Genomic DNA, 26451 nt, shown 5'->3' with positions numbered 1-26451 from the left:
CTCTCTACACCTACTGCAGAGCGTCAGGCTTCCCTGGTGGCTCAGTCAGTAAAGAGACCACCTGCAATGCAGGAGATGTGGGTTCAATCGCTGGGTAGAAAAGATCCTCTGGAGGAGGGCATGGCAACCCACTCCAGTATTCTTGCCTGGAGAATCCTGTAGACAGAGGAGCCTGGAAGGCTACGGTCCATAGGGTCTCAAAGAGTTGGACACGACTGGAGCGACTTAGCATGCAAACCTGCACTGGAGAGAGGCATGATAAAGATGAAATGAGTTAATCCATGTAAAACACTCAGAATACTGCCTGATACATAATAAACACTCAATAAATACTAGCTTATTACTAATATCATTACTCATAGTTGGCAAAGAGTGAGTTTTCTAAACACAGAGTGATGGGGAGAAAGGGAGTCTTCCTGGAATAAGACTGCATGGGTTACACCTGAAAGGAGAACCTCCCCCTGCAGTGTCTGGAGTGCTCTGGCTGAGGAGGACTTGGGAAGTAGCACACAGTGGGAAGGGCGGTGCCAAGAGAAGAAACTCAAGTGTCTGCCTCTGACCGGATATCCAAAGACAAAGTTGTAACTAAAGTACTTCTTCTGGATGGGAAATAGGTATCAAAACATCCAGAGAAGAAACAAAAGGGACACAGAAGAGACATTTAGGTCTTGGGCTGAGCAGACAAAGAGCCCAGTGCAAGTTTCCAAATTGGTATTATTCACCTTATTTCTCCTGTTGCCATGTAGCCGATGACATTATCAGCAAGACAGGCCGGCCAAGAATGAATCAGATGCGCTGTTTTCCTCCTTTCTGACTCCGGCTCACTTTAGAAGATGGAGGATGCCAGGAGACTTCCAGATCAAAACTCCCATCCACACCACTGCCTTGGGCTGTTTTGAGATCCATCCTGGAACACATCGTCAGTTATCTTGACTCACAGGTTTGAGTCTAAGCGGTCTTAGTACTGCTGGAATTCTGCTTGGCTAAGGCAAACCTTTCTGCCTTTCTGAACACTCAATCTACAGAGAAACTCTCACTCCTGCCCAACATAGACAAGGTGCTGAGCACCCTGGCAGAGGCACAGAAAGGGACGCATGCAGCCCCAGAGAGCCTCTGGAATTCATTTGGCAGGCCCACTTCCTTATTTCTCCCTGCTTCCTCAGCCCCTCCATCCTTATACCCCCTCCCCTCCTGCTTCAAGTGGCCAAAAGGTTGACCACCTGCCTCTGGGTGCATCTGCCATTGCAGTGACCACAAAGTAAGAATCCTACATGAATTTGAAAGGTCTTTAAAAAAAAAAAGTAAAAATAGTCCCAGAGGCAGAGATGATTAAAGGGTTTCACTGAAGGAATTGAAAAAAATTATTAGTGGCTCAAAAATAGATGGCTGAATACTATAGGAGGAGAATGCCACTTTAGACCAATGACATTACTCTCTTGATGCACGGAAAGTAACTGAGAGGAGAGTTGAGGTGATTTTTGAAAGAAGGAAAGGTTATTAGATTCCTTACTATTAATCATAAAAATTCCTCAATTTTTTATTAACCAGCTTTCCCCCCTATTAATTAGATACATTCTATGTCAAGTAATTCAAACTGTGTAGAAGGGAATGAGGTAAAAAGTGAAATTCCTTTTCTCCACTATATACTCTCCTTCCCACACCTTCCTGAGTCCCACTGTCTAGCAGTAACCACTCTGAACAGTTCCTTCCCTATCTTTCTAGAATTTTCGATGTACATTCCAGCCACCTCTCACACTACTCTTCTTAACTCATGCACAAAGAGCCTTCAAACTTGGGATCTTGCAGCATTATGCTTCTTTTGTCAGGAAAGCTCCTCTAGTTTTTGTAGCTAGCCCCTTCAGGACCCATGATCTACTCAGGACTGTCACCGGCTCAGAGAGGCAGCCTGAAACATCTCTATTTAAACAGGAGCCTCATTGTCACCACCATTCTCTACCCCAATAATCCAGGCTCATCACTGTCTGCCCAGCCTGTAGCACAATGTCTGATTCACAGAAGGTATGTGATAAATATATGATGGATGCATGAGTGAGTACATTAGTTGCACACACACACACAAACACTCTCATACAAGTGTATAGATTCTTTTCACAAAATATAAATGCAGTGGTATTATAGCTAGGGGTCTGCAAAAATGATAATAAGTAACATTTCTTGAGCACATTTGTTCCAAGGCCTATTCTAAGCTTTGATGTACTCTTTCATTTAATTCTTACAACAATCCCATAAGATAGGTACTAATACTACCCCACTTTACAGATGAGGAAACAAAGAAATGGAGACACAGGGAGGTTAACCGACGTCCTCAGGTGACACAACTTGCAAATGGCAGAGCTAGCACGTATACATTTCCCTTAATCTTATAATGACTTTAGCCTTAGCAAACATTTTATTGTGACAAAATATACATAACAAAACTTACCATTTTAACCATTTTTAAGTGTACAGTTCAGTGGCATTAGGTATATTCCCATTGTTGTGCAACCAACACCATCCATCTCAGGAACGTTTGTCATCTTCCTAAGCTGAAACTCTGTACCCACTTATTAAACAAAAACTCTCCATCCCCTCTTCCTTCCAGCCCCTGGCAAACACCATTATATTTTCTGTCTCCATGAATTTGAATACTCCTGGTACCTCTAGGGCTTCCCAGGTGGCTCAGCGGTAAAGAATCCACCTGCCAAGCAGGAGATGCCAGTTCGATTCCTGGATCAGGAAGATCCCCTTGAGAAGGAAATGGCAACCCACCCCAGTATTCTTGCCTGGGAAATCTCATGGACAGAGGAGCCTAGAGGCTACAGTCCATGGCGTCAGACACACCTTACCAACTAAACAACAACAAGGTACCTCATGTAAGTGGACGCACACAGTATTTGTCCTTCCATGGCTTATTTCACTTTGCACAATGTCTTCTTTAACTAATATTTTAATGAGTAATTTTATTGAATAAAATATTTGAGCACATGATATGATACAAAAGGACACAGAATAAAAAGCAAGTTCTTCTCCCACCTCTGTCTCCAGGCACCCCTGGGGCAATCATTCTTCTCAGGACCCAGAGATGCTCTATGCATATACAATTATATGCCAACATCTATTTTTTATACCAGTCATTGTATATTCTATATACTGTTCTGTCTCTTGCATTTCCCATTTAATTTGGAGATTATTACATGTCTCTATACATAGAATGGCCTCTCAGTAACTTTTTTAAACTGAAATATACATAAAGGGAAGTGCATATACTATAAGAGTCCAGCTGAATAAGTGTTCACAAGCTGAACATATCCATATAACTAGGACCCTGATCGAGAAACGTAACATTATCAGTCCCTCCAAGTCTCTCTCTGTTCCTCTTCAGGTACGGCCCTTCCCCTCCTCAAGGGTAGTCACTCTCCTGACATCTTAACAGACTAGATCAGGTTTGCCAGTTTATGTAATTTTTACAAAAAGAATTCTACTGCATATCCTCTGGTGAAGGGCTCATTTTTTTCACCACTATGCTGATGAGATCCATCAATGTCACTGACTTTCAGCCAATATTTAACAAATCTCTGAATAAATTAAGGCCCTTGCTGCTGCCAATGAGACCATCCCTGCCTGTTTGATGTTTCACTCAGTCTCAGCCTCACAACACTGGCCTTTCTCTAAATGGCATGGTAAATGCCTGAAAGAGTTCCCAGATAGCCGAAATTCACCACCAGATGCAGCTCGTGATGAAAACCAGCAGCCTGGTGTTGAGAGGGCTTATGTGGGCATGAGCAGAGGGGAAGGAGGAGCAGCAGCCTTCCTTTCTGATCAGCATCTTTACAGCCACGGCTCAGTAAGACAAGCTTTTGGAGCCCTCATTCACTCCGCCAGGAACTCAAATCTCAAATTCCCTGTACATGAGAAATCATGACAAAGCACTGATCTGCATTCCCTTTGCAAATGTTACTTTGAAAGTGGAGTCAAAACTACTTCCAAGTAAAGAGCAGAGCAGCTTTAACTAATACCGGCAAAGGGCCTAAGAAAAGAGATGGAGTTAATGTATTCCATCTGTTTGTTTTCTCTCTTGTGCCCTAAGACTCAGGACAAAATACCAGTTTGGCAAAGAAACTGTATATACAGGGCAGGAACAAGGTACCGACAGGGCAAGGCTGGACACATTGTCCAACCTGAGTTGGCCACGTATGAACTTGAAATCCCCAACTGGCAAATCTGTCCCAACCTCCCCCCCACCCCTAGCCTGGCAATGACAGCAGTATCTATTTCCAGATATGAGTTGTTATTCGTCAGGACCAATCTGCACTTTCATGTAGGGCCAATCATCGCTGCCCTGATTGGTTCAGGAGGCAACATGCAGGACTGCATTCTTGTGGTTTGCCCTTCCAGAAAGGCCTTTCCCAAGCACCACATGCTGCCCGCACTGGGTCCAGCAGAAGAAGGGGAGGCAAAGCTGTGCCCTGTGGCAGACTCTGTTTTACCAGAATAATCCTGTGCTTCTTGCCTGGGTTGAATGCATTCCTTCTTCCCACATAGGCCTTCTCTTGCAAGGCTTTTGTCTCCAAAAGACCTCTTCTCTATATACCTGCCAGCTTGTAACAAATAATTATAGTGGCTGCTCGGTATCCTTCCAAAATGGTCATGACCTCATTCAGTTATTTTAGCAGCAAAAAAAATTCACAGAAAATTCAAGACAATCCAAAAATCATCTCCTAGCTTTCAGTTAGGATGTGAAAAGAGAGAAAAAGAAGGAAGGATAAGCATAAGAAAAGAGCTTGTGGGAGAAGTTGAAAATAAATTTTTTTCCAAGTTCAGAAAGAATATCCCATTTAAGTGTTTTATAAAGGTTTTCTTTGATGAGTAGTAGAGTATTGCACAAGGTGTATAACTTTCTAGTGGCTTTTCAACTAGGCTTCTTTTGATAGGTGTCTGATACCCACTGCAGACAAGGAGAAAGGATACAGGGGGAGACCATGTACTCCTACCGCTAATCAGGGATGGGGAAGGTCTGCCACGGCCATTGCCATCTCTCAGTTTGTATCACCAGGAGCCTGTGGAGGCCACTCCTGGATAAATACAGCCCTGTCTAGATCTATTCCACGAACTTATATTACAGTCCTTTCTGGAAACTTCTTAAAAAAGAGAATGGAGATGAGAAATGCCCATAGGGAAGCTTTTCATAGCGGTCCACAATCTCAACTAGCTGGAATCTGAAGAAGGCAAAAAAAAAAAAAGAAAATGGAATCTTCATCCGAATGATTGAACAGAAGATAAACAAACATCAGGTGACAGAACAAACAGGCAGGGAATATGACCTACCAGTCCTGGGAAGGGATATATTCTTGTATTACTCTCAAAATGTGAGGAGGTTCTAATTAACTCTGCAGCTTTGAACCCAAGTCTGAGCAAAAGCTTCAGTCTTGATTCCTGGAAGAGCTGTATGAAGTGCAAAGGCCAAGGGCTTTTCAAGCTGATAGGATCTGAGAATCAGTCTCCTGTGAACAGAAGTTCCCAGAACCAACAGTAGCTGGCAGCAGATAACCTCTCCAAGCTGGAAGATAGCCGAATCCTTGACTGTTAGTGCCAGAAGGTATCTTAGAGATGGCCCAAGCCCCAGTCCTCTGCTTTAGAGATGAGGAAACCTAGGCCCAGAAAGGGTGAAGGCTTGTCCCAGGTCACAGAACTAGGTAATGGCACAGCTATGACCAGCACCAAGGTGATCTAGCTTTCATTGTCACACCTCAGCCAATGTGTAACCCAAGATCAAAATAGTCAGGGGCAGAAGGAAAGGGAAAAGTTATGGGTTTTGAGTCATTAGTAACCCTAGCATTAGATACGCAGTTGACATCATCAGCCAGCTAACTCTGCTGATGTCCCATGTTCTCAATGTAAGAGGCAGTATCTATTGTACTAATGAGGGGACTAGTACCATTAGCCATTTGGCAGACATTTTTTTCAAGTTTAGGGTTCTAGCTATATATATATATATATATATATATATGTATGTATATATTAATAGAAGGTATCCCTGATGGCTCAGTGGGTAAAGAATCCTCCTGCAATGCAGGAACTGCAGGAGACTTGGGTTTGATCCCTGGGTTGGGAATATCCTCTGGAGGAGGAAATGGCAACCCACTCCTGTATTCTTGCCAGGAAAATCACATGCACAGAGGAGCCTGATGGGCTACAGTCCAAAGGGTCACAAAGAGTTGGACATGATGAGCATACACACACACACACACACACACACACACACACACACACACACACACACACACACACACGGAGATTTATATAATGTAATCACTAAATATACACCTTGAGCATTTTATTATGTAGATTGAATGAATGAACATTTGTCCTTTAATTTTTCCAGGTAAAAAAAATTCCTTTGAATTATACACAAAGTTACTTGGCTTGTAGTTTAAAAACAAAATTGGTTAGGTCCCCCTCCTCTTTTTCACTGTTTATTAGTTTTTTAAAAGTGACTAGTTTTTAAAAAGTAAGGAAGGTGTTGAAAGAGCAGACATAAAGTCCATTCAATCACCCCTGGCAGGATGAGGAACATTTGTCCAATGGTGGAGTTCCTGAATTGGCACAAGGAAGAAGAGCTTGCCTATGAAAGGCATGGGTAAGTCGGTATATTTTAGATGCTTATTTTGGGGGGCCCCTCAAGGGACTGAGTATTTAGAATGCCAAGTTGAGAGAGGATATAGAGTTTTTTCTCATTGTTTTCTAATGTAGGTTAGCTAAAACAGCTACAATACTGGGAGACCTCTTGTATTTTATTCAAGATAGAAGAATGACAGTCATAGTCATTTAAGTCTAGTAGGACGTCAGAAATCACCTAATCCAGAACCTTCATTTTCCAGATCAGAAAACAGAACCCCAGATAGATCCAATAACTTGATCAAGGTTAGCACAAGCTCTCCGAGTGTTTTGCCAACCTCTACTGTGTGTACAGGGCGGGGTGGGGGTGGGGGAGACAGCATTCCAGCAAGTCTGTGAATCTTTCAAATTGCAAGCCATACAAAATGTGTATGCAGAGTACTCCCCTGGCAGATTTCAATCTACGTGAATTAACTTGAAGATTTAAATGAAGATTTTAAAATGTTTTCATTATAATCATTACCCAGACATCCAAAGGGTTTAAGTGTGAATGCTTTGGAGAGAGATTTTTCTCTTCTCTTAGAGGTGCTGGAGTCTGTGCAGTTCTAGACCACTGCTGATAAAACAGAATGGGTGGACTGATAAGAGCCAGATGCTGGGAGGCCGCTCCTGGTAAGTGTCACCAACTTGCCTCAATTACGCACCCTAGTTGTTTGTAGCAGATCATCTTTGGCAGCTGAAGTCTATACTTTTCAGTGATGGTCCCATCCGATGACAACTGTCCACAAAACCAAGGCTGGCCAGCACTGAACCTCCTTGGTGCTTAATGGGACTGCTCTCACCACTCCACAAGGATGGCTTTGAAAAGTAGCACTAATGGTAGTCGCTCAGTTGTGTCTGACTCTTTGTGACTGCATGGACAGTGGCCACAAGGCTTCTCTGCCCATGGAATTCTCCAGGCAAGAACACTGGAGGGGGTCGCCATGCCCTCCTCCAGGGGATCTTCCTGACCCAGGGATTGAACCTGAGTCTCCTGCATTGCAGGCAGATTCTTTACTATTTGAGCCAGCAAGGAGGACTGCTATTTATTTATTGAACAGTTATTGTGTACAGAGCTCAAGACCTGTTATCTTATTTCCTCTCAATATCAGCAACACAAGGTAGGGGTAATGGCTCCCTGATACAGAGATGAGGAAAGAAGAGGTCGGCCAAGGCTTAGTAGCTCACCCACTTAACTCACACAGCTTGTAAGCAGCAGAGCTGGTCAAATCATTGACTCTTGGACTCTAAAACTTTTGCTTCCTGGTTCAGAGTCCCTGCTGGTAAAGCAGCACCCATACACTCCAGTTCCAGATTTCAATTTATTGTTAGAAGCCTTCTTAATTCTATTGTGTTTGGAATCCTGTCTTCTGAAACTTCATGTTTGTCAAGCATACATATGACTTCCTTCGATTTCTCTGCAAATTTTTACCAAATAAAACCATATGCACTTCCATAGCAACATTACAACACAAACATGGTGTAATCTTTGTCCACTGCAGTACACAGCTTGAAAAGTTTTTTTATTTTTTTAATTAAAAAAAACAAATCTACATCTGTATACAGTTGAACTGAACCCCATGGCAACAAATACAAACATAAACGAGGAGAGCTCTTCTCTTTAAGTATTTTCTTCTTTTCTTTGCAGGCAAGAGTCTGAGACCATCAGAAACTGGGTTGTACCACTTGTGACTAAGCAGAGCTCCACTTCGGTGACCGAGGAGTCGCCAGGGCGACGCGGGCCTCCAGCAGGACAATGGCCCCTGCCCGCTGCGCGCGCGCGCCACTCCCGGCTCGGGAGCCCTGGCCACCGGCTCTTGACGCACGCGGAGCGGCGGGGGCCGCGGCCCCGGCCTCTTGGAACCCGAGAGCGGCTCGCAAGACGAACCGGGTCAGGTCCCCGGGGGAGGCCGGGCGCCACCCGACCCGCCGGAAAGCGGGTGGCCCTAGGGGAGGGACCGGGGATGCGGGCACATCCTTCCGTTGCCGCTCTGCCTCTGCACCCCCGGGCATGGCGCCGGCCGGTCCCATTCCATCCTCCCCACGAACCTCCCAAGCGGTGTTGCCATGAGCCACGTTCACAAACGAAATCCTCCAGCCTCACGGACCATATGAATTCGCCCAAACCGCCTCGGCTGGGAAGGTGGAGCGAAGGGATTTGAATACAGGACTTTTTTTTTTTTTTTTTTTTTCTTTTACTCTATTTCGCTTGGCTCCCGACTCCTAGGGCGCCAAGGAAGGTAATTCGCGCCCCTTAGCGCCGGCTGTCGTGATGCTTCCCGGAGCAGTCCTGGGTGCGCCTCCTTGGGGAGCGCTGGGGCGGAGGCATCGGCTGCGCTGAGTGATGCAGGTAAAGGCGGGTTTGTCTGTCTGAGGTCCCTGCTTCTCTCCTCTGCTTCTCCCGCCTCCCAGAGCCCCAGCTGTTTAAGACTTTCTATGTCTTGACAAATGGAGACACCACAGAAGTGAAGACAATCCCAAACAAAGTAGGCAACGGGTTTATGCGGTGGTTTGTTCTCGTTTCCAAGAGGAAAGGCCCAGCACGCACCTGCTGATGGGGGATGGGGGTGGCTGTCACTGAGTAAATGCTATTCTCTGTTTCATTCTCATGAACCGGAGAGACTTATTATGAGCAGGTGCTAAAACCTGAATGTCCTTGGCTGCTTCCTCACTGAGCTTGTGCTGAGGTATCCAGTTGACTGCTGAGGGGGTGGGAGGGGGTGGGGGTGGGTAGGTTGAAGAACATCCGAGTGATGATAACAAGAAAACCTCCCATTTCTGAAATACTTGCTAGGTGCCAGGCACTCTGAGAAGCCCTTTATAGCATTTCAGCCTGACAAAACAGGGGAGACAGATAATACTGTTAATTCTCATTTAACTCATGAGAGATCCAGAGCTTTCAGAGGTAGTCTGTTTTGCCCCCACGTCCTGCAGTGGCAGAGCGGGTTCTGTCCAGGGCTTCAGACTTCAGAGCCTGTCCAGCAGTGATTTCCCCATAGAGGAATGTGTTGGTTGGTTGGTTAGTGGCGCAGTGGTGTCTGACTCCTTTGTGAGTCAGACATATATAGCCCACCAGGCTACTCTGTCCATAGGATTTCCCAGGCAAAAATACTGGAATGGGTTACCATTTCCTTCTCCAGGGGATCTTCCCAGCACAGGGATGGAACCAATGTTTCCTGCTTTGGCAGGCAGGAGAGAGTGACCGAGGGAAGCCCCAGAAGGGGGTGAGTGTGTGCTCAGTCATGTCTCCTATGCCACCTGAGAAGAGGGTAGGGGGCCACTCCAAAAAGACACTCATAAGACTGTGTCAGGAGAGACACAGACTCTCGGGTGGTCTTGAACCAGCTTTAGGATATGGTGGGGGAGGAGGAGGAGAAGAGTGGGAACACCCCCGCTTCTTGTCCAGATCCAAAGAGGGGATCCAAAGTTCAGTTCTTTATTTAATCAATTGTTTTTTGTTTTCAGAACTAAAGTGGAAATGACCCAGTGAGGAAGAAAAGTGAGCACCGCCTGCCCTGGCCACACAATTAAAACATATACGCTGGCCAAAGGTGCATCATTCCTCCGCCCATCTCTTCAGACTGAGAAAGGCTCATTTTGACCTGGAAGCCTATTAAAGCATTCCACTGGGGGAATTCTCTGCCCCTGCTGGAGGGACACTGTGAGAAAATCTTGTTCTTTAGAATGCAGCCACACAAAAGGTTTTGTGCAAATACCGAGTCATGATTCTATAAATGCAAAGAAGAATTAGGGATGGTATGTGAACAAAAGCTGGACAGAGGATGCACGCCCAGATGCTGTCTTGGCCAGGTTGCAGTTTCAATGATCTAATGTTTTCTGGCTCCTTCTTGCTTTGCTTTTCCAATTTGGTTTGAATATTTGCATTGCTGTATTATTTTTCCTGTACAATTGCTGTTGTCTGTATACAATTAGGTCATTTTCACAGTTGGGTGAGGAGACACTTCAGACCTGAGATGAGTTGCAGCTGCTAGCTGATTCCCTCCTGGGTTGTGTAATTAGATTCCCGTCCTGTTGGCCCCAAAGACACTACCTGCACCCAACATCTGTTGGGTTTTAATGTAAGCCATCTAACCAAGTGGAAAGAAACCATGACATCCCTTTGTAATGGTGGCTAAGCACATCTTGTCTTTCTAAGTTTTGGGTTAATTTGCTGATCTAGTCATCCTGTTCTTTGTGCCAAATCTAACCTTGTATTGCTATGCTCCAGACAAGAGAAAGGACTGTTTCCTGGCAGCCGGTGGCTTCTTGGTTTGTGGCAGGTCTGCTGAAGACCTGGGCAAGGGAGAAGAAAAGGAAATTAACAGGACGAGGAGAAAGGACCAGCTGCCTCCAGAAGTGCACACGGAAATTCATGTAGATGTTCAGGTCAGTACAGAGGCTGGACTTTGAACTCGGACTTTGAAGAGATAGAAAGATGATCTGAAAGGAAAGGAGGCTTATTTGGTAGGTGAAAGCTGATCAGGGCCATGTCCACAAAGTGCTCCACAATACCTCACTGGTGTAAACTCTCACTGATACACCCTTGACTGATAGAGCTTTCTCAGCCAAGTGAAGTTTGTGGCCCTTTGGTCAAGGCCAGGGCTAAAGTTTACATCCATGCTACTTTGAACTAAGGTTGGGCTAAACAAATGGAAAGGACATCTGTGATTATAGACACTAGGGAAGCCCCCTGACTCTTAATGTGCTTCATAATCAGACATGACTGTTCCCAGCTTATTGAATGGGCAGGATGGTCTCTCTGGCTCAGCCTTCTCATTGTTTTCTGCTTGCTTCCTCTTGGTACCTTAGGTCTGAATCTGACAGTGGCCTTGTTGCTCCTCTTTTCTTTTTTCCTTTTTATCCAGATCACTTGTTCACCATTCATTTACTAGCTATTTGACCCTCTTCTGTGTGTCAGACATGTGTTAGAAGCTGGAGTTACAAGTGAGTCAGGAGTCTTTGCTCTAGTGGAGCCTGCAGCATCATGAGGGACACCAACCATGAGTGTGATAGGGAAACCCGTATTCAGGTGCTGAGTGATGGCTGAAGGAGGAGGCAGCCAACCCTGAGAGATGGGACACCTTATCTAAGTTCTCACAGATGGCTGATGACAGAGTTGAAACTAAAGAGATCATTTGGGAATAGAAACCTGGCCTCCTGCCATCATCTCCTTCCAAGACACCACACTCACAATCTTCTCCTCTAATTCTTTCTCATCCAGTTGCACATACTTAGAACTTACCCTTTTTTCAAAACTGAGCTATTCCCATCTCAGTAGGATTCACGTTTGTCACTAAAGCTAGATGTCTGTCCTATCTCTAAGAATTGACGTGCCGACAAGTTGAGCTGACAGTCATAAAAGTGCTTTGAGAACTAAACCCAATACAAACCTAAGTACCAAAGCTACTATCTAAAATATTGATTCAACACATGAATCCATCAAGGGATCAAGCATTAATACTAGGTTCCCTGGGGGCAGGACATGTCTTCATATACAGGATGGCCCCATCCCTAAAGGAATCTGGGGACAAGTTGATGGTACAGGGTTAAAGAGGGAATAAAGTAGGCATTTACTGAGTATTTATTGTGTGGTATGCAGAGTGCTGCCTGCTTGTCCTTACAGCATCTCAGATAATCGTCACAACAGTCTAGGAGGTTGGAGTGACTTTTCTTAACGTATGAATGGAATGCCCTCCCCCAATCCCTGTCTGTTCAGGCACAATGTGGCATAATAGCTAAAAGCCTTGTAACAGGACTCAAACTTCTTGAATTCATATCCAGGCAATGTTAACTACTTTTGGTATGACTGAGCAAATTACTCAGATTCTCTGTACTTCGGTTATAAAATTGGGATGACAAGCATGTTGCCAATTTTATGCTTTGTTGTAAGGATAAGATACATGGGAAGTACTTACCACAGTGTCTAGTACAGAGTAAGCACTAGATAAAAATTAGGAATTGTTATTATCTAGCTCCAATACCTTTTTATCTGCAAAGCCTTCCCAGATCCCCCATCAGAATTGATCTCTTTTGCTTCTGTATCCTCACATCACTGTGGGCATGCCTTAGCACATTCTTATGTGTGTGTGGTTATTAGTGTCTGGCACAGAAATAAATGTGTCTGGCACATTCAATAAATGTCAATGGTGGATGAATGGATGTTTCTGTCTCCTAGATCTCTCTCCTATGCTTATAGAAGGAAGGTAGTATTGAGTTTCTTGCTATAAGGCAGACAAAACACCCAGATGTTCTAAATAAAAAACAATAAATATACTTTGAATGCATGGCCAAACTCTTGTGTAAATTAGGGAAATCCTTATGGACACACACACCCACACAAAGAGGGACTGGAATTCAGAGAGGTAAACTACTACTGAAACTCTGCTGCTTTGGGAAATCTGACTGTCTCGTGACTTTGGGGTTTGGTTTCAGGGGCTTTATGGAGGACAGAAGACAAGGCATAGTGTCCTCAAAAGTTGGTAAGTTGGAGTGAGATATCTGCATAAAAGTGAGACTCACGAGGGTAGACTAAGGGGGGAAAAACCCTATCTGCATGAAGAAAAACAAAAGAAATGTCTGTCTTGGCCTGGGCTCATAAAATGTTAAAATCACAGACTTCCCCATCACAGATTTAGAGTTTAAATTTGTATTACCTACATGGTCTGGGAACTATAGCTGAAAATTAGTTTAAGTTGGTCCCAGATTGGTAACATTCCAGAGCACCTGGCCTCTTCACTGGAGAGACAGTCACCGAGGTCTCACTGGAGTCTAACAGATAAAGCCCCACTGAACATGAGATTACGCCCCACTGAACATGAGATTACAATCTAAAATTACAAATCCCACTAGGAAACAAGCTACCATGAGTGAAAACTAGTGGAAACCATAGAACTAGCCATTATAACAGTTATCATATATGAAATATAAATTTCTTAAAATGTTTAAATAAATAAAAGGGGAAAACAAAAACATGAAAAAGAATAAATAAAATCTAAAAGACCAGGAAGAATTGAGAAAGAACCAAATACTACTTCTGGAAATAAAAAAATACATAATTATTAAGGTTAGAAATATGGTGAATACATAAAAGTAGAATAGATACAGATAGAAGGAGAGTTAGGGAACTGGAAGACAGATCTGAAGAAATGGCTCAGGGTACAGGAAAAAAAGGGAGAGTTAGAGAGACAAAGAAATGCGAAACATAAGATGTTAAAGGAGTCAGGAAGAAAAAGAATATGAGAAAGGCAGCATTTAGATAAAATGGCTAAAGTTTCCAGAGTTCAGTTCAGTTCAGCTTAGTCACTCAGTCGTGTCCAACTCTTTGCGACCCCATGGACTGCAGCATGCCAGGCCTCCCTGTCCATCACCAACTCCTGGAGTTTACTCAAACTCATGTCCATTGAGTCAGTGATGCCATCCAACCATCTCATCCTCTGTTGTCCCCTTCTCCTCCTGCCTTCAATCTTTCTTCAAATGAGTCAGTTCTTTGCATCAGGTGGCCAAAGTATTGGAGTTTCAGCTTCAACATCAGTTCTTCCAATGAAGGACTTCCAGAGTTAAGGGCAGGAAGTAGGACTTGTTTAATTTTTTAATCTAAAGCACTTTGGCAAGGGCCTGACACATAGTAGATGTCCAGTAAATGTTGAGTTGAACTGACACATGTGCTGTGGAATTTGCTTGTCCATTACTTCATGCACCTATTTATTTTAAAAATATTCACTAAAGATACAGTTGTGAACAAAACAGACAAAAAAATCCTTGTCTTCACTAAACTTATGTTCTGCTTGAAGAAAACAAATAATAAACAAGTTAACAAATTAATATTCAAGATACTTTAACACTGTAAGAAATGCTATGAAGAAAGTGAAACGGTCATTTAAGAGAGAGACTGGGAATAACTTCATTGACGAAGTGAGAGTTCAATGTTAAGAAGTCAAGTGAAGACATTACAAGTAAATGATACAGTGAGTGCAAAGGCCCTGAGTGAGAAATAACTTGGCATTTTTGAGGAAGAGAAAGAAGTCAATGTGTCTAGAGCTGATACAAAAAGTGGTATGAGATGTGATTGGAAAGATAGGCAGGAGCAACAGCATTTTTCCCCCTTGAGAGCAGCACGAAGTCACTGGAGGGATTTAAGCACAGGAACAATGTATTCTGTCACCCTGCATACTGTGTGGTAATAGATTGTAGTGGTAGCAAGAATAGATCAGGGATCCTAGTTAGTGATTTCAGTCATTCAGGCAAGAGATGACAGCAACTTGGACTAGGATCATGGCCATGAGTATGGAGAAAAGTGGAGGGACTTAGATATATTTTGGAAGTAGAAACAGGGTATTTGGAATAGATATAAAAGGTGAAGGAAAGGAGAGGCGGGTGAAGCATGATTCTTAAGTTTTTGGATTGAGTGGCTGGGTGAACAGCTGTGCCATTTTCCAGATGGAGAAGAGTAGAAGAGTAGTATGTGAGTGGGAGTGGGGTGGGGACATGAAACAGGAGTTCTTTTTTGTGCATGTTAGGCTTGAGATTCCTGTCAGACGTCTGAGCAGATAGCTGTATGTGAAAATATGGAGGAGCTCAGGAAAATGAGCCCCAAGCCAAGGAGTGTTCCTGTTTTGCAGCTTATGTTTCCTTCAAGATCCTCCTATGGTGTAGGTATGGATGGGGGTATGCATGGGGGACTGACCACTTTAAGCTACAGACTCTGTGGAAGCAGGGTCAATGGAGCTCTGGAGTTTAGGAGGCTCTTTTGGGCCCATTGCTTAACTCAGCATGGGAGCTTACAGTCTTCCAGGCCCATGTAACCCTGATGATTTTGGTAGCTGCTGTAGTTTTAAGGCAATGTGCTTTTTGAGGGACGTCAAAGTCTGAGTTCAGAAACGACTCAGTGACAAACTCAGGCGGTTCTTGTGTGGGGAGGGGTGGAGAAGTCATCATGTCATCTGGCGCCCACCCCCTCCCTCCCACTCACTCAGAGCATTGTCTCTGAGAGATCCAAGGGAGTCGAGTGTCAGGAATATGACGCATCAGAGATACAAAGGCAAAGGAGATCCCAGCATGAGTTAATGACTGAAGAATGCCTTAGCCCATTACATAAGCGAAAGTGAAACCTCTGAGGAACAAATAAACAAAGGGTATCATATTGATATAAAAATACAAGAAGCTCACTCTGTGGTTGCCGACATACATCACTGTGGAAACAAACTCATGTCTGAAGTGACTATGGTTAAACTTGCAACCACATGACAGGAGCTTTTAGGAAGTTCCAAAGTAATCAAGAATAACTTGAACAAAATAGCTTTCTTCCCCAAGCTTATGGCTTTGAGAGAAAGGACAAGGACTCCTCTCTGGAGAGGAGGGACCACAATGCAAGGGGGCCCAGTGACTCAAGGTAAGTTATTTCATATAAAAGAAGGAAACTACTGTCGCCTTGGAAAACAACTGTAAGTTGACTGCCATCAGTCAGGATTCAGCTCTAAAATCCATGAGACTGTGGCAGGATTCTTTTCTTCTCAGCTATGCGTACATTCAAGCTTGCTGAGACATCTTTTTCCTTTCATTTCTTAGGAAAACCAAACTGTTACTTTGGTCCTATACCTTACCATGTCGCTCTGCCAACTAGGAAACTCAGAGTCAAACCAAGGCCCACCCTTAACTTAAAAGTACAGAAAAGTTTAGGTAAATGTAGTTTTAAGTCCACCTTATTATTGGATTAACTTTGTTTTTAGTCCTTATTTTTCTTTCATTCCTCATTTTCTTTTTCTTTTTTTAAAAACAGTGTGATTCACATACCATGTGTTTTGGAATGAAGTAAAATACAAGAAAAAAATAAATAAACTTTCTGCCCAAACAAGGCAGCATGAAAAACAGGTACCTGGTGGTGTTAGGATATCTCAATGAACAGATCAGGTTCTAATTGCTGTCTGTTAGACACCTACGTCAGTATCATTAAGTTCATCAGATAGACAGGAATCTTGTTGCAGCTATAACATGATGGCATATTAAATGTTCATGAACAAAAGAGGAGGTATTCAAGGTAAGATGCGCAGAGCCAATGAAAACAATCAGCTGTGCAATTCCAGCTCCTTTAGGGGTTGATTTCCACCCAGCCTGGGAAAGGCTTCCAGGAGGAGCTCCTTTGGCCTGCCTTGGTGGTTCTCTTATAGAAACTTGGTTGTGTCCTGGGTACGCTTAGTCCCTCAGCTTCCACCTACGGGGACAGACCAGACTGTTGTCCAGACCAATGGGTCAGAACCCACCCTTGACCTCTGGAAAGGTTACTTTGCCTGCTGTCTGATTATTTTATTTACATGTTAGCAGTTTTACTCCTTTTTTTTTTTGTTTTTAGAAAATTAAAAAGTAATTTTTTAAATCCCAAGAGTAAGAGAAGGGCAATAAAAATTCAGATATACCAAACTATATAAAATGTAAAATCAAACTTCCTTTCTTTTCCTCCCTTCTCCCATTCCAATGCTCCTACCCATTTGTCAAATGTAGCCACCACTAACTGTAGTGCAAACACATCTGGATCTTTTCTGTATGCATTCAGACATCTTTACATACACATATATGTGTTCATAAAGTCTGTGTATAGCTTTTTTTTCTTTAAAGAATTTTTCTCTTCACATTATTCTGTAACTTGCTTTTTGCAGTCAGTAAAATATTGTGAACTACTGTTACATACATAGCAACCACATTCTTTATAATGGCTACTGCATGAATCATGAAACTACACCAAAATGTATTCAACCTATTAAGGAACATTTAGGTTGTTTCTAATATTTTGATAGGACAGATTAATGCTGCATTGAGCATTCTTATACCTGTATTACTGTTTTTATTTCTAAGAGTAGAACTGCTGGGTCAAAGGGTATGCCTGCATTGAATTTTGATAGGCACTGCCTAACTGCCTTCCAGAAAGATAGACCACGTTGTACTTCTACTAACTATGAAAGAAAGTCCTTTGTTCACATTCTCATCAACAATGGATATTGCCTGCTTTTTTTTACTTTTTCATTTTTTTAAAATTTTGGCAGAACTGATTGACAAGAGCATGGTACTTATTTTAATTTGTATTTACCAGACCAGTAGTAAACTTGATCACTTTTACTCTTTTACTATGGGTACAATGAAAGACAAAGTTGAAGGAGTAGTTTTAATGTATTTCTTTTAGAGACAGATGACAAACCCGAAGTGTGACATTTTAAGCTACTGATCTCTAACAGGGCTTCCCTGATGGCTCAGATGGTAAAGAATCAACCTGCAATGCAGGAGACCTGAGTTCAATCCCTGGGTTGGAAGATCCCCTGGAGAAGGGAACGGCAACCCACTCCAGTATTCTTGCCTGGAGAATCTCCATGGACAGAGGAGTCTGGCAGGCTACAGTCCATAGGGTCACAAAGAGTCGGACATGACTGAGCTACTAAGCACAGCTTAAGAAGATCCACGTTTGAATGTTACACATTTCCGTGTTAGGAAAGTCAGTCATAATTTCACTCCCAAGGTCAAACTGCATATGATGTTTATTCTTGGCTTTACATAATGGCTTTGGCCCAGAACATTAGAAGATGTCAGAACTATATTTTGATAATTTTCCCTTGTGCCAACATTATCATGCTAGCAGTTACAAACAACAGAAACTACTCTGACCAAATTATGGATAATAAGTTTATTTTATAACGGTTGAGAGCCCACAATTGGGCTAATTAATGGGATGACTGGCCCCCAGGAACCACCTTGGTGGTCTCATAGCAGGCATGGTATGGCTGGAAGGTCTCCTCCACACAGCAAATGTTTTCAATTTCTTGATCACTGTGCTCAAGAGTCTACTTCTAGGGAGAAAGCATCTATTGGCTTAACTTGGGCCTCAAGGGAAGGCAGGCTCTTAATTATAATCCCAGTAGACTGAATCCAACAGGAAGAGACCCTTCTTCAAAAGAAAACTGGGGTATTGTTAGGGAGTGAAGTGGATGCTAGTCAGCCAAAACCAAAACAGAACAAACAAAACCATCCACTACACTAATCTTTCCAACTGTCATTTCTTCTCTTCCCCTTGTAAACTTTTCAGTTCCCACAGTCTTCATAGATAATCTTTCAGATAGCATAGCAAGGGGCTTATATCCAGAATGGGGACCCCATGGGCCAGAATAACAGAGATCATCTTATTCAACTTGCATTTTGTGCTATGCTTTCTCAAGTACTTTCTACTATTCCAGCCCTGGGATCAAAACACTGAAGTCAAGACTTCCCTTGTGGTCCAGTGGTTAAGAATCTGCCTTCCAATGCAGGGAATGAGGGTTCAATCCCTGGTTGGGGAACCAAGATCCCACATGCCGTGGAGCTACTAAGCCTGCTCAATACAACTAGAGAGCCCAGGTGCAGTAACTACTGAAGTGCTCCAGAGCCTGTGCTCCACAACAGAGAAGCCCAAGCATCGCAACTAGAGAAAACCTGAGCACTGAGTGATGACCTAGTGCACCCAAAAGCAAAAAATACACTGAAGTCTTAGAATAAGAAAATTTTTCCTGAGAGGTTATAATATTGACTTTCTCTCACTCTGCATGTTACTTTGGTTATCCTTGAAAACATAGAAATTCTGTGTATTCATTTATTTATTCATTCATTCATCCAACTACTACTTATAGAAAGCAAAGTTGTGCTATACATTGTTCTAGGTGCTGAAGGAATAGCAATGAAATGGAAAGACAAGGTTTCAGTCCTAGTAACAGATGATGCTGGAAGAAGGAAGCAAGGCTGGTATCTGGACTTTGGATTTTAACTGAAAAGCAATATAAAATACTTAAAGGTTTTGGACAGGCAAGAAATACATTCAGATTGTATTTTAGATACATTATTTTAATTTGTACTTTAAGTCCATAGAGAATGGACTATGAGGCAATAAGAACAGAAGCCAAGAGACCAGTCCGAGGACCAATGTAATAGCTGGATGAGAAAAGATGTTAACTTGGACTAGTTTGGTGGCCAAAGAGAGAATGAGATGTGGACAGAATGAAGAGATATCTAGAAAGCTGAATGAATAGGATCATGTAGCTGGTTGGAGTATTAGGGAAAAGGAAAGAGAAAAAGATAATTCTGATATTTCTGGTGTGAGCAACTGAATGAATAGTGATGACCCAGGGGAGCTGGTTAGGGGGAAGTGGAGAAAAGAATGAACTAGCCATGTGTTACACTGAGTGCATGTGTGATTGTCATGTCAAGTAAGCAGTTAGGTCAGGTCAGAAGGTCAGAAGAGAGATTCAGTGGTCACTAAACCAAGGAGTTAGAAGATGATGTCCAAGGAGAGGGTGTAGATTGAATAGATGGGTCCCCCAACATTGAACTTATATCTTAAATAAAGGAACCCTGGAATAGTTTGCCTCAAGAACTGTCTATTTCCCGTGGAGCCCCACATCAGTTCTTTTCTGCTGCAGTTTTTTTCAGTCTCCAGCACCAGCTGGCCCCTGCATGTAAGGAGGTTACTAACTCAAGCAACTCTGCTGGTGGACCCATCATTTGGCCCAGATCATAGAAGGATTCTCAACTAAATCTGTTCAGTTCCATCTTGTTTGGAGGGAGACATGCTGCTTATCATGCCCACATCCTCACACAGACTGTCCAGGTAAGTCTCCCACCTTTGGTTCAAGGGCTTACAGGTTTCTGGGGCCACTGGACACAGGGATGCACAGGCTATGGGTTGTTGTTGGTGGGATGGTGGGTCTACCCCTTGGTGATATCCCAGCCCTGAACCCTTTCTACTCTATTCCTCGGTTTTCATGGCAAATCTGAGGACGCTCCTCCCCCCACACCATCCTCTCTGGTGCCACTTGCCCCTCTCCTGCCTCCTGTCCTCACACCAGCACTAGGATGTCCAATCATTAAATATGGAAATATCGTATATTCAGTGGATCCTTTGGGTCTTTGTTTCTGTTTTCATCTGCAGTGCCCTTAGGTATCAGGGAGAGAGAAGAAAGGAAGGGAAACACACAGGAAGCATGTCAATAGGCTGAAACTCTGCTACACTTTCAGATGACAGCTCACCTACAGACAGATGGTTTAGGAATCAGCTAAGCGCTGGATTTCTTAATACTGCCAGGAGTAACTCAGAAGGCTGGGGATATGGCTGGAAAGATCAGACACCCAAGCTTTTGAAAACCACAGTTTTGGTAAATATATGAACAATTTAAAAAATGTATTTGCAAAAATCTAGTTGCCTCCAGTCCAGTCTTCCTTAATAATCAAAGGATTTTTTCTTGAGCTCTGTGGCCCAGTCTAGAATCCCAGCTCTGACCGCTGCTGCCCATGCAGGTCTCAATGAATTTCTCTAAGTCTCCAGACTGCCTTGGCTGACGACTTGTTCCTCTTGGGACAGTTTTCGCCCGAGCTGAGCAGCCTGGCCCCCAGCTGTGCGGGGCCCTCTCTCCGGTAAGAGGAAACGCTTTCAGCTTAGTCCATTAACACAAACATTCAAAAGCAAACATTCAAAAGCCACAGATCATGTTCACATAAATAAAACAGGATTGAGAAAAGCTTCACCCCAAGAAACCAAAGGGGTGTTTTAAAAAACTGCCCCTGCCTTCCAAGTAGGCAGGCAGCAAAAGCCACAGCGATTCCAAAGCCTCGTGTGCTCCTTAGAGCTGGGTGGCTGCGGCCACAGGCCTTTGAAGAGGAAATGCCATCCCCGGGACAGGCAGAGAGCCAGCCCCCAAGACCTGAAAGTACCAGAGAGAAGCTGAAAGCAGTGAAGGGGAAGGGGGAGCACAGCTGGGAAGTGAAAAACGGGAGGAAGGTGTAGGGAAAATAAAGGGGGAGGCTCTTCCCAACTGGGCTCCCCACACCCAGGCCAAAGAGTCAGTAGACAGAGCGGTTCACTGTGCCCCTGAGACGGAGCTGGCCATGGAGGGGCCTGGGCGGCGGGTACAGCCCTGGGTGACTAAGGCCCCGCAGAAGGGTGTGTGTTCCTGCTGAGGGGTGGAGAGGGGTGGTGGTGTCTGGGCTGAGAGATGCCTTTACTTTGAAAGCTTCTGAGGAAATTAACTTTACAAGGTACCTCCCTGTCTCCCAGAGTTATTAAAAGAAAGGAGGGAGCAAAGAAGAAATGGAAAAATGGTAACACCTCAGGAAGGGCTGAATGATCCCAACTGAAGGAAATGGGAGGCAGATTAAGTGATGGATGTGCAACCTCCTCTCAGGGAGGAAGAACTCTGAGTGTGACCTTGTGTAAATGGGAAAAAACAAAACAGAAAACCCGCGCGCAAAGCACAACACTCAGTGTGGCCAAGGGCAAAACGCAGACACACATATACATGCCCTTTGAATATGTAGGATGAATGACTAAATAGCCTAGGAGCTTCCAAGTAAAAGGTCTGTTGGTACTTCTGTCTCAGTGGGGCAGCACCGGATGCTAAAGGGATGGAGCGAGGAAGAGAGGTGCTATAAGTCATGGGGTCCCGAGAAGGTGGCAAGTCTGGGAGCCTTTGGGGTCCATAGATGGATATCTATCCGGACATCCATTGCTCATTTGTTGATGAAGAGAAAAAAGGCACTAAATCTAATCACTCTTTAAAAAAAAAAAAGGAAGCCAACTGAAGCCATTCATTTCACAGGGTAGGAAGCCAGGTGTTTTCCTATGTGTTAAAAATCTGGGGTTTAAAAATGTAAACCCCTCCTGCCTGACAATAATCCTCAGAGCAGATGAGGCCACACTCGCCCAATTTTGGCAAGCTCAGTCAGCGTTTGAAAGCATGATCCTTAGAAGCTTGTGCCTGCCCAGACACGTGTACCCACAACTGCCTTACATTCAGAATTGCATTCAGGTGGACTAGCAAATCCAAGGTTGGAAAAAATATACTGGGAGAGAAACAGCCTACCTTCTGCTCCTCTTCGTGCTCTTCATTCCTAAGCCCTCAGACTTCACCCCTAAGACTCTGCAGGTGACACTTGGAGTGAGTGGCCTTCTAGTGGCTGGGTATCTCTGTGTCCTTCCAGACAGTGCTGCATTTGCCCGGTGGTGGAGGAAACATTTCCAGCTGCTTTCTGCTGGCTCCTTCATCAAAGCTGCTTCTGAACCTCTCATACGGCTCCTCCCAACACGCAAAGCCTTTGGGTGGTTAGGAGTTTTCTTCACCAAATTGTCAGAGTCCTGATGACAGTACTTCAAAACAGAAGTTGATTCACCCAGGTACACAAGGTCATGATGGACAGCTCCAGTCTCCATGGGCCAACTTTTATTTTTCAACTCCTCTAATTATTTTGTGTGTGTATTAAAAGAATTAGAAACAATCACTGCCACTAATATTAAGTGTTTACCATGTGCCAGATGCTTTATATATATTACCCTATGTAATTCTTGGCCTGAGAAGGCACCATGTTGTTTCCTGGGTTAACTGAGGCTCAGAGAAGCTGTGCAGTTTGTGAGAAGATATAGGACTAGAAAATCAGAGTTAGTATTTGAACTCAGTTCTATTTGATTCACTAGTGGGTTCCTTCAATCAGTATCCTGGACTGGCTCCAGGGGCCAAAGATAGATTTATTTCTGCAACAGGGAAAAACTGGTAAGAAATCCCATGCTGAGCTAAACCTTTAACTAATATAACTCAATGGTCTGCCTCTGGTGTTGACCAGCAGAAACATTAGATAGGCAAGGTTAGGACATCATGTTAAAAAAGTTGAGTAACTCCCTAAGTATCTCCTAATCTCTCACTGATATATGCTAACTCCATTAATATTTTCAGTCTACATCAATCTCCTGAATACTAGTTTCTGTATGTTTATTATTTTCTACATTTGCTATATTTTGGGGTACTCTGAATTACTTTTAAGTTTCAAGGGACACCCTCATACTCTGTTATTCCTAGATTTATTGACTGATAGAAATAAAGACCAAAAGGGAAAAAATCTCAACAGGCTGAAATGATAGAATGAAACTGAGTGAGAATAAATGACAAGTCATGAACTGAGGTTCAGTTAGTCAGCTAACTGACTGCAGAATGATGGCAAAGATGAACACTGTTACTTCATGGTCAGCCGTGGATAAGGTGACCTTAGGCTGCCTGAATAGAAACATAGAGTCTGGGACAAAGCAGGGGACAGCTCTAGTTTAGTCTACACTGTATATATATTAAGTCATGTTCTAGCCACCCAGCTTTAATAGTAACAAAGACATTTGGGTGTTAAATTTAAAAAAAAAAAATGTGAGAAAACCACATTTCATGAAGAGATCTGATGTGTGTATTGAGGGAAAAGTGGAAAAAGGCAGGATTAAGTGTCTTGAAACATTTGAAGCCAGGGAGCAACTTCAGAGGGAAAAACTGGAACCAAATGGAAAGAAATTTCAAGGGGCCGACTTTGGTTCAGTATATGGGAGAATTTCTCTATCAAAACTTCCAAAACAGAATGTGCTGCCTCAAATGGTGATAAGCTTTCCATCCTCAGGATATGCAAAAAGAGGCTGGATGACCACTTGTGAGAGATGGTTTGGAGGAAATTCTGAAATTGGAGGTAGGCAAGGGTAATTTCATAACCTCTAGGCAACCTTCCAGTTATAAGATTCCCCATTTAATATATCTCACCCTTCATTCACCATCTGGGCAATCCCTAAAACATCCAGTAATCTCTCAAAGTTTCAATTTTCCCTTCAGTAAAAGGATTATATGAAACCTGTTAAGTCACAAGTTTAATGTGAAAATGCTAGTTATATTTTACTAGGATTCATAATTATATTTTTTAAAATAAAAAAAATTTTTCATGAATCACATAAAAATCAGCGTGCTTATTTTTTTAAACCCCTGAAGCATCTTTGGAGGTCCTGGACTAGTTGATTTCTATGGTCCTTTTGGTTCTAAGATCCTACAGTTCTGTGGTTTTGCAGAGACCTTAAAGGTCATGACACACAGGGGAAAGGAAGCTCCTTGGAAAAGACCAGACCACTAAAAGGAGGTGCTTGTTTCAGTTTCCTCACATTCTCTATGTCACTTACTAAATTTTGTTGTTGCAAATGAGGGGGAAGCCCTCCAGAATGACTCCAAAATGAAAGCAAAATGTTATAACCAGGATCCATCCCTTAGCTCTGCTTCCAGCTTCTCATGCTGGGTCCCCTTGTGGCAGCAAAAATAGTGACATCCCCATGAGTTAGGCTAGTGAGGAAGAGAGATGGAGTTCTAGCAGTCCTAGCAAAAATTGGAGGCTCATTCTGGTATGGATTTCCATGCCCATTCCTGAACCAATGACTGTGGCTGAGATGGAATGAGAAGGCGGGCATCAATCCCAACCCAGCCCTTACAGCTGAGGATATGGGGAAGGGGCTCTCAGAGGAAATGTGGAGAACCAGACAGAAGGACTCAGCAACGTTGCCTGGTCCAGCCTTCGGCTGCCTGACAGCAACCCATGGCTTCCACACACACAGGGCACGTTACTTCTCTAAAGGGACATCATGTGAAACTTCTTCATTACTAAGCTAGATCCAAGTTCAATATTTCATGTCAGTGTGCAAATCTTGTCAAGTGATTCTTCTTTGTTCAGTGATCTGTGGGTAAATAAGAAGTTAAGCCACACCCTATGTATATTAGGACAGAGAAAACAGAAAAATTCCAAATTGCAAAGGACATCCAGTGGCTACCAGGCCTCACACACATTACAGTCTTTTTGGACATAAGTGGCAAAGACTCCCTATCTTGCAGTGAAGTGGCGGTCTGGGGCTGCCTCAGTTTCACTTTCTAAGAGGATCCCCTTGTCCCCTGTTTCTGTGAGAGAGCCTTTTCATAGGACAGCGCAGCTTTAAATGCCATTGCTCTCTGGTATAAATGGGAGTGCATCTGTGGTGGGAGAAGGGGTTCCAAGGACAGTTTTCAGACTGGTTCCCATCTATGTGTTTCTGGTTGTGATGGTTAATTTTATGTATCAACTTGACTGGGTCATGGGGTACCCAGATATTTGGTAAAACATTATTCTGGATGTTTCTGTAAGGATATTTTGGAATGAGATTAACATTTAAATCAGAAGAGGCAGTAAAGCAGATTACTTTCCCTAATATGGGTGGGCCTCAGCCAATCAGTTGAAGGCCTGATTAGAGCCAAGTGGCTGACCACCCCCTGGGTAAGACAGAATTCCTCTGGCCTGACCACCCTTGAACAGGGACATTCCTTCAGACTCAAACTGAAACATCTGCTCTCCTGGGTCTTAGCTTGAGCACTTACCTTGTAGATCTTGGGACTTGCCAGACTCCATAATCACATGCGCCAGTTCCTGATAAATCTGTTTCTCTCTCTACATATATACCTGTTGGTTCTGCTTCTCTGGATAACCCTGATAATACACTGGTCAATTCCATGAGTTAGTAATAAAAGTAGAGATCTAGCTGATTTATAGCTTCATTTAGAACACAGATTTGGGGTAGCTGTAAATTAATGGCTTCTACCTCTATATTGGCCTCCTTTGGGGAAATACAATGGAATGACCTGGAACTACTCTCCCTTGCTGGAGGGTTGCACACCAGCTGCATCTGTTCAAGAGGCATGGCTGTCCCTTTTGACAGGTCAGGAGGGTGCAACAAGAGGATTCTAGAAGAGGTATGGGAGATCACACTTATTCTAGGTCCTAAGCTTTCTTTGGGCTTCCCAGGTGGCTAAAGAATCCTCCTGCCAATGCAGACCAGGGTTCGATCCCTGGATTGGGACGATCCCCTGGAGAAGGAAATGGCAACCCACTCCAGTATTCTTCCCTGGGAAATCCCATGGACAGAGGAGCCTGGCAGGCTACAGTCCATGGGGTTGCAAAAGAGTCAGATATGACTGAGCGAATAAACAA

Source organism: Muntiacus reevesi, chromosome 1 (assembly GCF_963930625.1).
Source record: "Muntiacus reevesi chromosome 1, mMunRee1.1, whole genome shotgun sequence".
In the NCBI taxonomy this organism is placed as follows: domain Eukaryota; kingdom Metazoa; phylum Chordata; class Mammalia; order Artiodactyla; family Cervidae; genus Muntiacus; species Muntiacus reevesi.
This window is presented reverse-complemented; position numbering follows the sequence as displayed.